Consider the following 13,259-nt stretch of genomic DNA (forward strand, 5'->3'; position numbering starts at 1 on the left):
TCAAGGCACTGATATTGGGATTTTCTTTGTGTGTTTGTTGGTTTGGTCATTTTTAAAAATCTGTATTTGTCATTGATGTTTGTAGACTTTTTTCCCTTTCTTTTTCTTCCTCCATTTCTCTCCTCACAGCCACAGGGTTTGTTGTTCACTTTTTGTTGTCTGAGCCATCATTCAAAATGCAGGGCTTTCTTCTGACAGGCACTGAAGCAAGGAAATGAGAAATGACTTACACAGTTTAGCTCCTCTTCATTTTCACTTGCCTTATTATTATCAAAACACATGCACCCCACAATCACACGCACACATGCACACTCACTCCCCACATTTTCACAGATGATTAGTGGAGTCTCTTCAGAAAAAAGACACACAAATCTGTAAAGTGGTGAGAAGTTTTTGTCAATGTCCACAGTCCATGACATACAGTACATTCAGTAGACTTTGACACTGTAGAGAGCGATGGCCCTGCACACCACTAATTAGCTGTCATTCATAATTGATTAAAGTCCAAGAGTAAATAATAAATGGAAATTGAATTTTATTTGGGGTGTCTTGTCAACTGCATTTACCTTGGGTAAAGACTGAGTGAGACTGGATGCAAACATGGCTGCATAATTGTTAAATAATTTGCATCATGTTAAAGTGCAAAGACAGGCTGGAGATGCTTTCTTTTTTTCTGGTGTAGTTCTGAATTCAGGACATCAGGTGAGGCTGGATCTGGTCTTGCTCTGAAGGCAGGACTTTAAATAGCACACTTAGCCGATCTTGACTTCCTAAATGAAGTTGAAACAATTTAGCACTTAACAGAAAAATTTTGATTACTGATTAATCATTCAAGTACGTTAACTCAAGTACTGTGCTGTACGACAATTTTGCAGTACCTTACTGTATTTTCATGTTCATGTTCATGCTAATTTATATTTATACTGCACAACATTCCAGAAAGAAATATTGCACTTTTTATATTATTACATTTATTTAACAGTTATAGCCTACTGTAGATGGTTATGGTTGTCAGAGAATACTAACAAAAATTATGGGCTTTTTTTTTTTTTAACTTTTGCAAACATAATAACAAGAGTACACAGAGTATTATATTGTGTGCATAAGATTTAAAAAGAAAAAAATATATAGAGCCCTGCGATTGACTGGCGACCAGTCCAGGGTGAACCCCGCCTCTCGCCCGCAGTCAGCTGGGATAGGTTCCAGCCCCCCCGCGACCCTGACGGATAAGCGGTATAGAAAATGGATGGAAAAATATATAGACAAACTCTGAGAATAAAAAAGAACAATCTGAAAGAGGCCATTTTCATAACAAGAACTTTTACTTTGATCATTTTGATGGTAATACTTGTACGTCTTTACTCAATAGGAATTATAAATGCAAGATTTGTACTTGTAACAAAGTGAATATTGTGGTATTTCTACTTTAATTAAAAGAATCTGATTACTTCCAGATTATCTAATTAATTAAGAAAATACCAAAATTTTTTTATGAAAATGACTGTAAATTTTACTGTCTTTTTATAGTTGTTTTTTTCTTCATGTAACTCATGCAGAGATCCACTGCTTTTATTTTGAAGGAGGCTTTACCAGGCTAAGTTTTCATACTTTTCTGTTACAGCTGGCTCATGCAGGACAGTAATCCTTCTGTGTATTTGGCCCTGTGTTAAACCACTTCATGTGTACAGTGTGAGTGCATGTCTGTACACTTCGGAGTAATACTCTATGCAAGCAATTTTAGTAATCACTATCAGCCAGGCACCAGTCCCTTCTTGCATTTTGGATGTCTGCACGTCTCTATTGTGTATGCGCATATTGTGAGGAGTGTGCTCTTCGAGTCAAAAAAAAAAAAAAAAAAAAAAAGCCATCGATGCAGTCCTCAGAAGTAGCACATCATTAATAACGGAGGGACCTTTGAAGATCCTGCATAAATGTCTAATTAGGTTTGGTAACCTTTAGGAAACTCAAGTGGGTGAATACTAAACAGGCCTGGAGATCTTGTACTGCATGGCAAACTAAGCACTCAACATGTGGGAGAGAGCGCATTGACATTGAGGTGGTTTGTTCCACTCCCTGAAAGGGCATGCAATTTAAGGCACATTACAAGAGCGTCTGAACTCATTGGCCAATTTCTGGCCAATTTATCGCAGTTAACCATCCTGCGCATACACGTCATCGTGGAGGTGGAACAAAAATATGCGCACTTTATTTCTTTTTTCTTTTTTTTTTTTTTTCTTATCCTGCCCTTCAAGCTGTGTGGATCATTGTTCTGCATAACTGTGACAAGCCTGCGTGGCATTTAGAAGACCCTTGAGTCTGAGAATTCGAGCCACTAGCCATGTTCGTATTGATACAGTGTTTAAAGGATGTGACCTAGAAAATACTACTGTGAACAAAGTACTGGTGCTGGCTCGGATTATTGTCCTTTTTTCTGCTTTATGGTATGTGATGACAGAATATTACAATAAAAATACTGCCATGCTGAGTTTGAATATACCCAGTCTCCTGTTGCCACATTAAACGTCAGCCTTTAATTGCAGGAAGAATCCCAGCTGCTGTCTCACTGTGACTTTGCTGTTTAACAATAGATTTAATCAAAGATGAACAAACAAATGGAAACAACTGGAGACACGCTACTTTTACACATAAATGAGTGTTGCATTTAAGAATCTTTTAAAAAAGGTTTGTCAAATTACTGTTCCTGGAACCCAAGTAGAAATACTGAGAATAAGGACTCATTTCTGGAAAAATATGTAGCATAATTAATGAGGGACAAATAACCTTTTTGATTCTGTTAGAATTGTGCCATGAATTACACACATTTGTCAATTTAAACTGTATTTTAATTTTTTGTTTTTGTCACAAGACTGATAAAGTATGAGACTGAAATTATTACATTTGAAACACTACACACCCATCAGTCACACAAGTGACACTGTGCAATTTAATGTCCCACATGCTACAGCTAGCTCATGGAACAGACCAACCCTGCTTTCACATGGCTGCAGCTGTCAACACAGCTAGATTTACGCAAGTTTGACCTCTTTCATTACCTTTTTGTGCCAAGTTGACGGCAGTTTTGGTGTTGGGGGCCTATTATGAAAGCAGAGAGATGCAGCTCACCGAGCAGTTTCACACAAACACAAAAAAATATTCTACTTTACATATACTGCAACTTTTCTGATTGTCACAAATTTTTGCTACGTTTGCATTCCTATTGGATATTGCAGTGCTCACGCACATGAGTCAGCTATTGATATGAGTCATTAAGTCACTGCAATTGACATGAGTCATTGTTTTCACAAATGATATATGTTTTACATGTCATGATTAAATGCAGTGATGTCGTACAACCAGGTTGAGGGTACAGCACAACAGTTTGCCACTGCTGTGTGAAGAAGAAATACAGTGTAGATTTGTTGAGTTATGCTGTACATTTCATGCTGCAATCTAAAGTCCAATAATATTTTTTGCATCTCCAAACATTTTATGCTGTCCGGATTTTCTAAAAATAAAAACTATCCTGGTCATGACACCTCAAGCTCTTCACTACAAAGCAATATAAACATACACATCCCAAGACATGCATCACAGACAACCATATTTATTACATGCATCCACAAACACATATGCAAGCAAAGGCGCACACACGCACACCAACTTGTCAGAGCACAGTGTAAAATCAGAGGGGCTGTTAATGGAGGCGGACAGCTTGGCTGCCGTTTCATCAAAGTGCAGAGGAAATGCAGATCTGTGTCCTGCAGGATGCAGGGAATTGGATCAGCTTCCTTCTGTCTGCTGAATTCGAAACACATACCAGCAGGGATTAGACAGCCTTTACCACTGAACAGTGACTTTCTAATGGTCATCCACAGGAAATATTTACTCACTGTCTCCCATGCGTTGATATGCCCATCAGGACACCAAACATGTCTGGTCAGATAGCTTTATTTAGCCACCAGCTATGTGGCAACCTTAGGATATTTTCCTTATTTGATTGATCCATGCAGCCCTGGGCAGATCAAACTTTTCTGATTGTGTTTGATATCTGGTGCATGATAATAGTAATACAATGTAGGATTAATTACTGCTGTGTCTGCACCTTGCCAATTTTAATCATTAATCTGGCAGAGACAGTTAAACTAAGGCTAGGTGATACAAGACACTAATAAATATACCTTTGTGAATCTACAGTGGTCAACTTAAAGCAGATACGTTACTGTCCAAAAGGCGAGAACCAAAAGAACCGTCATTGGCATAGAGAAACTGGAAAAGAAACCTCAAATCTCTGATAAACATTGTAAATGACCTGATAAGATGATTATCTCATTGCCTCGAGATAACAAAGCTTGTTTTCTTCTTCAGATAAGAAATATTAACTTGTGATCTCGAGATAACAGCATTAAAAAAAACCTGATAGCACAGCTGTTCTTGGATTCCAAAGAAAGCAGTGATATTTATCAGAGCGACTACTACTACTACTCTACTTTTATCCAACCAACAGCCCAAAACTCAAATGTGTTCTGTGATATAAACATTAAGAAACCAAAATTCAAATATTTAGCATTATTAAATAACTGATCAACCTAATCATATACAAATATTTCTATAATGTCCATAACTGCTACATCTACATAATACTACCATTACAATTGTTCATTAAAAAATATCTACAACTCTGCAGCTAAACTTCCTCTCGCCACCTTAAATAGACATTTTTATGCCAAGCACCAAATATCGTTTTCTTCATTTCTTTTGATAATTGGTCGCAAAGTACAAGACTAGCTGAGAAAACACAAAGACAGGAGGAAAGAAGTTTTAAAGATTTATACCAATTTAAAAAATAGTACAACTGTTAAATGGTAGCTCATATCACAGAGAGACATTACCAATAATCAAGAAACCTTATCTTTATGCAGGGAAATATTGAATAATATTTACATAATTTAATTACATTTTTTGTTTAAAATCCAGGTTATGCTTACTTGATACATTTAAATTATGTAATTGGTGGTATATGGAAAAAGCCACAAAAACTCATCCAGAATATCCATTTATCCAAAAATTACACAGTGGAGATCATTCATGGACTGCATATATTTATGAGTCCAACTTTCACCAGCACTACTTTTTCTACTCGCAGCACAAATAATTAAGAGGAGAGAAAAAAAAAAAGAAGAAGAAACAGGCATCAAGTAAATGACCCTGATCTTGCAAGTGAACACACAGACAGCTTGAGCTACCGTTCTTGTATTAGAACAAGTTATTTGGGGTGTTGTGCCTTTGTCCTTCTATCTGGAATTAATTTTAACCTCTAATTACCCTGGAGAAAGAGAGCTTCATAAAACAGCAGCAGCAGCTAGAGTGCGAGACAACAAAAACAAGTCAGACTTCACACCATTAGGGGTGTCAAAACAAGGTATTTACCAAGACTAAATGCTCGAGCTACAGCAATTCCATCACAGCGTAGCAACAATCAACCAGATGTTTTGTCATTAGGTATCAGGGCAGTGCAGTTCAACTCCACCATTCAACAAGGACAGGGTTTTTACAATAGCATTTAACGAATCACTTTAAGGCTGATGTTATTCTAGGAGAATCTGTGTCAGCCCTTGGGAACCATATATGCAATTATATCACGTTCCACAATCTGTCAGCACCATCTTTTTTTATTTCAAGGTGAAGGTCAGGACATATCTCCACCCGCAGCCACAAATACAAAATTTTGTCCATTAATATAATAATCAAGAACCACCTGAAATACCAGTCTTACTCCCACCTATCTTTTGATTCTGCTTCTGTCTCCTGAGAACTACAAAGAGAAGGTGTCAACTGGTTTTGCCATATGTGATGGAGCTGGGAGTCCACAGAGACCACTAATTTTCCAAGTGAACGGTCCCAGAAAGACCTAATGATATGTTAATGCTGAATGACAGACATTGGGGAGACCAAATGACGGCAATCCCAATTACCTCCAAGGGACATGCCTTGTGTGGTTTTGTCACGCAAACAAACTCTGTAAATACAAATAAAGGTGCAGAACACCGGCTGAATGGACTCAGCGTGGCTGACAAAATGTCACAGATCTGAGAGAAGAACTCAGGGACCGGTAACCATGCAACTTATAATCCAACGATGATTACGCCTCCGCACATTGTGTAGCTCTTACAAAAATAAATAAGTAAATAAATCAACTGCACTTCACTGCGAGAGATTTCATTTCCTATGAGAACAATTATGCTGGAGCAGCTCTTACTTTTTTCAGAAATGTCACAAAACTTGGATGGATCTGTGAAAATATTGCTGAAAACTTTGATTGTTCCTCTTGTCCTTTCATAACTTTTCCACCACTGACTCCATTTAGGCAGGAATACGGGAATATCATCATGTTTACTTCAGCTGCAGTAAGTGCGTGGGATAGCAACAGTGGGAGGAGGTTAGTTTTGAACGGCACAAGACTGAAATATGCCACAGCAGATTTTTTTGAATTCCAAGCTCCCCACTTGTACATATCTGTTTGTGTGGGTTTACCTGTGAATGCGTCTGTTAGTATGTATGTGTTCCTGTTTGGCTAGGCTTAGCTGGAGATTGCTTTTCCACATCCCCTCCTCTTGTGTGTGCAGCATATGGCCATTGTGATGGAGGGTAAAAGGAAATGACAGGCCATTTGAAGATGCTCTAGTCCTTGCATCATGAATAATGCAGAGGGTGCAGTGAGCAGGTTCTCAGCGCAGGCTTCAAAGTTTATCGGCCTCCCCTGTCTCCCTGGGAGAGAGACTACAGTGCTATGGGGAGATTAGACCGACACTGAGCAGAGACCTGGTCAAACTCAATTAAATACAACCAGGATAATTCCATCCTCTCATTGTGCCATTGGGTTTTATTAGGAAAATAAACCCAGCATGCTCACACCTTGAAATGACAATAGAAAGGGGAAAACAGCCAGTGAATTATTAAGCAGGGAGTTGAGTCTGTGTTCATTTGCTTCATGTAAATATATGCAAATTAGTGGATGACAGAAGATATGATCGATGAATATATTCATTAATTATGTCAGACAAACACTGTAAGATCAGCACAGAGTCTTCTAAACTTTTTCTGTCTCAGGCTCACATATCAGCTCAAGGAAGTCAGAGTAATTAAACACAATGGCGGTGCTAAAATGCACAGAAGTGGTGTTAAACAGCTGTTGATGGGTTGTAATGGTCCCATTGATGGTTGATTTATTAGATATCCTGATTTGAATGTATAATTCTGCTAAATATGACTAAGAAAACTCCCCAAACACCAAAAGGGAATATTGCTGTTTGTTTAAATATGCATGTTTCCTTCCACAGTTTCCAGAGTCTTTTGAGATCTAATTAGCCCTGAAACCCCTCCTGATGGCAGATGTAGGCCTATGGAAACACTCCCCAACACCGAGGCTGTTGTAGCATGTAACTATTTTCCGTGTCTACATGATAAACAAACACTTATGCCACCCACACATTCAGTACTATATCAAGCCAGGCTTGGCTAATGATGATAAACCTATGTAAAAAGTACAAAGTGCTGCTAATTAGGCCTATGTTGATTATGGCTCATTAATGCTGATGTTGCCCTGACATGTTTTTGCCAATCATCACTGGAGAGGGCTCCAGTGCATCATTTTCTAATTACTTTCATTCATCATTGTACCGACGCTCTAAGCGCGTTCGTATCAAGTCTACAGTCACGTGTTTATGTCAGCGTTACAGAAAAAAAAAAAAAAAAACCCAAAATGAATGAAAACTGGGGATGGCTTTTCAGAGAGTGGACTGTCCTCTCACTCCTTTTTGTATTTTGTATGAGACACTGCTCCAAAAGATTTTCTTTCAACTATCCAAGGCAAAGAAATTGGATGATGTAATGAAGTCTCCTCTATGGTGAGATTTCAAAGCTCAAAGTATAAAAAGTAAGAGAAAAAGTTGGAAAACAAGATTGTTTTGAAAAGTCAAATTAAAAATAAAATTTAGTAAACCTTGGACCACAAAATTTTTTAACTCAACCCTTGAACAATTTGTATGTGTTAAGACTGGCGAACCACAGAAAACAAGAACCAAATGCACAACTCAGAGAATAAACTTCAGTCAAACTCACGGTTTTTAACTCAGGAGTTCCGTAGGCAGGCAGGAAGTCAGTACAGGCAAATAAATCCAAAGGAGTGAGCAGGTGCAAAGTCCACAAGGCAAGCAAAAGTCCTACAAACTTTAAAAAAAAAACAAAAAACAAAAAACAAAACAGGAAGGAAGAAGGAAATCAGCAAGAGAGAATTGGAGGGAAAAAGAACAAAGACAGGAAATGCAAAGCTGGAAACAACACAACAGACAACAATGACCAAAATAAAACAGGAAAAACAGACACAGAACACATTAGGCAGTTGATTGCGAGATGTGTCAGCACGTTTGCATCAGGTCATTGAATGTGCAGACAAATTTACATATAACTTTGTCAAACGTTGCCTCTAACAAAGTAATAATTTTGATTGAGAGTTGAAATGTTCTCACAATTATCTTGTTTTCTTTGACCTTTCAGAGCAAAATGACACCTCTGAAAGCTGAGCGAGTTGCTCATTCTGGTGATCACAGTTCATATTTCCTCCTGTCAAAATTTCCTCTCCTGGCTACTTCATAACTCTTGCCAATTTTGGTGGATATATATTGATATATCAATGATAGATTCCTCTTGAGTTATTTTCCAGTTATTATCCTAAATTTCCCTCCTTTTCCACTCTATTACCTAATCTTGCCACTTTGACCTACTTTTCCACTCCTTGTGTTCCTGAGGCACTCAAGGAGCAAGCTGTTGCACTCCTGCTCACACACATACCTCTCAAGAGAATTATTTATATTGCCTGGGTCTGGGACCAGTCTAATTTGTGTGGAACTATAGAGTACACAAACCTCAGGTCTGACATTTCTCTTGCTGAAGGCAAGGCCAACTGTGAGCGCTGCTGAGAGAGACAGAATAAAACATGGTGCTGCAACGGCCTTTGATCTTCCTTTCCCCCCTTTTCTCTTTTTCAAAGGACCAGTGAGGAGTCGTCCAGCTGATGCCTGAGCAGGGGCCCCATTTCTCTGCCACCAATAGCCACCCTGGGATGGATGGCCGGTGGATTATTTATTTTTATCTTTGTTCAGTGTGAGATCAAGAAAGTGGAGACAGACTTTCTTTGGAGTTTTGTTTCATGCTGGGTCATCGCAGAAATAAATATTCACCCACATGAATAAATATGTGATGATGTAGTCCCCATTTGGCTTAGAATTAATCTTATATTTCTACTTATTTCTTAGATTCTGTGCTAGAAAGGAAGGCAACGTATACTGGAGGTAAATGTCTTAAACCTTGGCGGGAAGAATATTTTCACATTAATACCTAAAATGAATTCTTCCGATGATTAACTGCCTACACATGAAAATGCTTCTGTTTACAGCTGTTTAGTTAATGCATTTTATTCTGTATATTCTGGCACAAACACAAACATCACACATCCTGTTAATCTTGTCTTTCTTAAAGTTTGAAGCTAAAGAACATTTAATGAAAATAATCATTCTTCTAATCTCGCAAAAGTAGTCATATTGCTGTTATTCTCAAGACGGTATGAACAGAAGAGAATTACTGTGTGACAAATGATCTCAGGCACCCCTGTTGCATGTGAATGTAAAAAGGTGACTGCAGAGAATGATTTCTTTAACAGGCAGCCAAGAGGTCAAACTCTATTAGTGGTGTTCCAGCAGACAATCTGAGGGAAAACGTGTTCTTCATCTCGTAGAGAGTCTCTGAAAATTGCCCCGTCTTTGTCAGGGCAATTTGTTGATGATGCATGGTTTTGATAAGAATTGAGTGAAGTGTCTGTAGCTGCCCAGGGCCTACGAACCCAAGGCACCATGGCCAACATGAGTAATCAGTCCAGGTCCAGATTGAGCCCTTGATAGCAAAGTGTCCCTGATTGCTCATAAATACCCCCGGGCGACAGGCATTTAAGACACTTTCTGTGGATTTTGACTGACAGCTGCTCAATCAAAATCAACATCTGGTCGCAGCCGTTATCAGCGCTAGAGTTTACATCAGATGTCTGTGTTTGAGCCGTAGTCTGCTTATATAAAGGGAAGCACATGAACTCTATATGTCATCCGCCAGCTGTATCTTGCTATAATAGCACTAGAATCAGGATTGGGTTTACTATCCTTTCCTTTTTCATAAAATTCAGAAAACAACCAGATTTTTAGAGCATATACACCGATCAGCCACAAAATTAAAACCACTGACAAGTGAAATAAATAACATTAATCAGCTATTTACAATGCAGAGCTCTGCGCAGATACCTTGGGTTCTGACTATCATGTGGATGTTTCTTGATGCACACTAGCCACCTAAACATTGCAGACCAAATACACCCCCCCGATGGCAACAGCTTTTTCCATCAGCAGCAGCCACCCCCCCCAGCTGTGCCCTGTCACATTTGGAAACAGCTCAGTAATTTCTCAAGGACCACAGCAACGGCCTGCAGATTCCACAGACCCCAACCTGATCGAGAACCTAAGGGATTCACTGGAATAAGCCCAGGTGAGGTGTCTCGAGTGAGAGTTATGTGTTAATGCCAAATGTTAAATTGTTAAGCAAAAATGGTAAATTATTGTTACAGTAGCAAAAGTGAAATTTAACCATAACTTTTTAGCCCATTAGAAGCTTGAAAGAGAAAATGTGTTTTTTGCTGAAAGGCAACCACAGTCTCTACACCATTTTTATGTAGATGTTAAGGACATTTGTGTATTTGTTTTCTTCCAAATGATCTTGACTAGCTGTTGATTTTTTTGCTTACATACTATATAAGTCACGATAAAGTCTCAGAACAGACTGCTGAACTCTTATGGCCTACTTCACAATGTCTGAGGTTTTCAGAAAGCATGTCTTTTACTGAACCACAACAATCAATATTTTTAAATCTCATTTGAAGACTCACTTATAGCTTTTTTTGCAGTAGTTTATTTCATTGTTATCACTGCATTTGACTTATATTCTTAAATCCATTTTTCTATCGTAATTTTTATTTTCATTGCTTCCTTCATGTATTTGATTATTTTCTGTATCTCACTGTGTGACCAATTGACTTTACCCCACCTTGGGGTTCTCAACCTTTTGAAACTTATGATTGTTGAAAAACTTCCAAGGACCACCTTTCCAAAAACATAGCACAACTAAAAAGAAGAAGAATAAATTGTACTGTGAATATACGTTATGTCAGCTGTGATGTTCTGTTTACCCTGGGTGAGACACTTGGGATTGCTTCTGAGAAATAATGAGATCAAGTAGTGGTGGGATGGTTGAGAGGCTGACATGAGTTTGTTCTTTGCCTTTGATGTTGTAGCAATAGTTTCTGGTCCTTCCGAATATTTTTTGACAGGACACACACAAACTGCAAACAAGGTCAATTATGGCTGTCGATGTTAGGAATTTATGATCTATAGAAGTTTTATATTTGCAATCAAGTCAAGCCCAGTAGGAGAACTGTGCATATTCAGGGCTATACACTCAGGTAACAGTTTTTTTTTAGAAAAATATTTCTAGCGTATGCAGTTCTTGGTGGACCAGTGTCATTTTTGACACATGCCCTTCTTTCCCTGTACCCACAAACAACTGCAAAAGTTACCACATGAGGTACAAATACCCCCGACTGGGAAATACTTGTTTAAAAATGTAGTAAGCATTTAACAATTGTCAGGTTTGAGGTTGTATTTGTACATTTAGCAGATTTCATTTTCTTGGAAAATTTTAGAAATGATCGAATGTTTTATCTTCAGCTGATTAGAAAAGTCCTCCAATTCCATTTCATGACTTTTCCATCTGATTTCCACGAGAACCCTCCTATTTGCTATGTCTAGCTTTACAAGTGATGTCTGTGGGTTCGGATAAGATATGCAAGAGGCTATCATGTATGATAACCCATGAATATATGAGATAGAACAACCTCCACCTGTCTTCCTGTAGGTTTGTGTGAACTGCATCTTAATGAACACATGTTGATCTTGGATACCCCTGACTCACACTTAAATTCTCGAATGTTTTGTTTTTTGCCAGGTTCAAAGCTTTGGAAACTATGTCAATACCTGTAAGGAGACGACATATTTACCAAGCACAGCTTCATAACAAGTTCATTGCAATCTCTTGCATCATTGTGAATTATACTGTCAGTTGTATTCATGAACCTTTAGAGTGCTGTTGAGATGCACCCTAGTTGGCTACTTTTAAACAAAAATGTACATTGGATGATCAATTGAATTAGATTTGCACATTCTGCTGCAGTTTTGTTAAGAGTTAAAAATGACAACAAAATCTGTGTGATTTCATTCTGAATTTATTGTGTGCTGCTGTTTATCTGAAATTTCAGCAGATTCATTTCTGTACTAAACTGTAAATTGTAAAGTGGTTGTAATCAAAAAAAAATTAAGGGGTTGCTCTGGTGGACTTTGGATAGAAACAACCAAACATTCAAAAAAAATCACTAGTATAATATCATATTTTGTTGCAATGAAATCTACAGAAGATAACACAGATTTAACCAAACTAAAACAAGCTTATCTGCCTTGATTCAAAGAAGAAATAAATTAAGTAAAACTCTCTCTTTCTACAATTCCAGTTTGGTCAAAGATGTGAAAATATGATGGCCTTGCATCACGTTTTCAGCCACTGCTGATGCCTCACTTTCCTAACCTCACCTCTCTTCTGACCTCAGGTGAAATGTTTTTTTCTTCCATGAAGTCCTAGTCCTTGTCAAGGCTGTTTTAAGTCACATCTGTACTGTATCACCTATCGTCAAATTGGCTTCCACCGGTCTCAGAGGCTGTTTTTGGTCCCAGTCTGGTGTCCAGCTGTGTTCACTGGGAGGAGGTTGAGCCCTGTTGCCTCTGCCAAGACCCCCCACCACGTGATTCGAAGTTGGGGTTCAGCAATAAAAGCCAACCAGCTATAGAGCCACGGGCTCCATGTCCAGCTGAGCTATAGCCACAGCCAAAGAAAACTACAAACAAGATAATAAACTTCAGTTGCTGGTTACTCTGGTGGTCTGTTGCCTCCAATATTTTCAGAGTTACATTTGAATTCTGGCCATATGTTAAAAGTAGCCCCTTTAACTGTTAGATGAATATGAAAAGAATCAGAAAAAAATGTTTTGGAGGGTGCTTAGTGAAGGTGTTGTACTGAGGATTTTTAGAGTGGGTCAAAAGACTGATGGGGTAAAATGA

The 13,259-nt window shown here is 38.3% G+C and overlaps 1 long non-coding RNA gene across 1 annotated transcript in view; it reads right to left on the reverse strand.

Annotated features, from left to right (window-relative positions):
* Positions 1-8,222, reverse strand: part of LOC124049750 — a 66,074-nt gene extending 57,852 nt beyond the window's left edge. The window contains exon 1 of the long non-coding RNA XR_006841456.1: positions 8,119-8,222. This is a non-coding gene — a long non-coding RNA (uncharacterized LOC124049750). The remainder of the gene's footprint in view (positions 1-8,118) is intronic.
* Positions 8,223-13,259: the final 5,037 nt, after the last annotated feature.

The sequence above is a fragment of the Scatophagus argus genome, chromosome 18 (genome assembly GCF_020382885.2).
Source record: "Scatophagus argus isolate fScaArg1 chromosome 18, fScaArg1.pri, whole genome shotgun sequence".
Lineage (NCBI taxonomy): Eukaryota > Metazoa > Chordata > Actinopteri > Scatophagidae > Scatophagus > Scatophagus argus.